This window comes from Chionomys nivalis, chromosome 4 (assembly GCF_950005125.1).
Source record: "Chionomys nivalis chromosome 4, mChiNiv1.1, whole genome shotgun sequence".
Classification (NCBI taxonomy): Eukaryota; Metazoa; Chordata; class Mammalia; order Rodentia; family Cricetidae; genus Chionomys; species Chionomys nivalis.
This window is the reverse complement of record NC_080089.1, coordinates 115,872,791-115,874,259: the sequence shown is the minus strand read 5'-3', so window position 1 is coordinate 115,874,259 and position 1,469 is coordinate 115,872,791. Positions and strand designations below refer to the sequence as shown.

Here is a 1,469-nt window from a genome sequence, read left to right as displayed (position 1 = left end):
AGAGTGGGAAGAGACGTGAGAAAACATTGGAAGGGGCTGGAGAGACGGCTTAGCAGTTAGAATGCCGGCCACTCTTGCAGAAGACCCAACCACCTGTAACTCCAGAGGATCCAAGACCCTCTCCCAGCCCCTGCAGACACCACACTCCCATGGAGATACCCACACCTCTCCCTGATGAATAGATGATTAAAAATAAATAAATCGTGCTTGCTTTGGCAGCACATATACTAAAATTGGAACGATACAGAGAAGATTAGCATGTCCCCTGCGCAAGGATGACACACAAATTCGTGATGTGTTCCATATAAAAAATAAATAAATAAAAATAAATAAATCAATCTTTAAAAAAAGTTGAAGATGCCATGTTGATTCAGGAGGATTGCAAGTTCCAGATCAGCCTGGGCTATGTAGTAAAACCCTATGTGAAAAAGTTAAAGAAATAACGAATGAACATTTCACAAGGTTGGTGGAAACTAGAACTTCATGGATTCAAGATCCTCCAGGAATAGCCAAGTGTGCACAAGCACACACTCACACACAAAGCAATATGGAGGATACCATAGTTACTTAAAACCAGTGATACAGCTGGGTGGTGGTGGCGCACACCTTTGATCACAGCACTCAGGAGGCAGAGGCAGGTGGATTTCTGTGAGTGTGAGGCCAACCTGGTCTACAGAGCAAGTTCTAGGACAGTCAGGGCTACACAGAGAAACCCTGTCTTAAAAACTAAAAGAAACAAATAAAACAAAAAACAGTGATAAGAGAAAAATCTTAAGAGCAACTTTAAATTTCAGGTATCTTGTTTTTAGAAGCCCTTTTCTGTGCATGTGTAGTGTGTGTGTGTGTGTGTGTGTGTGTGTGTGTGTACACTTGCCATAGCATGGATTTGGAGGTCAGAGAACATCATTGGATGTTGGTCCTCACCTTCTACCTTGTTTGTGACATGGTGCCCTGCTCACTGGTTCTTCCCTTACACTATGCCAGCATCCAGGAATTCTGTCTCAATCTTACTGCAGGAGGCCTGGGAGTACAAGTGCTTGCTACAAACCCTAGCTTTCAAATACTTTGTTTGAAATAATTCTAACAAAAAGATAGTTGTCTTAGGATAGTTATTGTACATGGGATGACTCGGTATTTCTTATGGATCTGGAGACTGAGAAGTTCAAAATCCAGGCAGATCTTCTGACCGGGCATCAAGACTAAACTTGGCAATGACTGGCCGTCTTTGTTTCTACTCCGTACGTGACCTGCTGCCTGGAGCGGAGACAGATGGCAGACCTCTGGATGGCAGTCTGCGCTGTGATAGCAATATTGTGATGGGATCTAGAATCATCCAGCAGATGCATCTTGGTGTATGTCTTTAGGGAGGTTCCTAGCCTGGGTTTATTGAAGTAGAAAGATCCACCCTAAATGTGAGCAGAACCATTCCAGGGACTGGGTGCTCCAGAGTGAACGGAAATTAGAACATG

General features: G+C 43.6%; 1 non-coding gene across 1 annotated transcript; it reads left to right on the top strand.

The window, feature by feature from the left end:
* Positions 1–203: 203 nt before the first annotated feature.
* On the top strand, positions 204–310 carry LOC130874053 (U6 spliceosomal RNA). Its single transcript, XR_009057096.1, has one exon. It is a non-coding gene; the product is annotated as a U6 spliceosomal RNA (small nuclear RNA).
* The last annotated feature ends 1,159 nt before the right edge of the window (positions 311–1,469 follow it).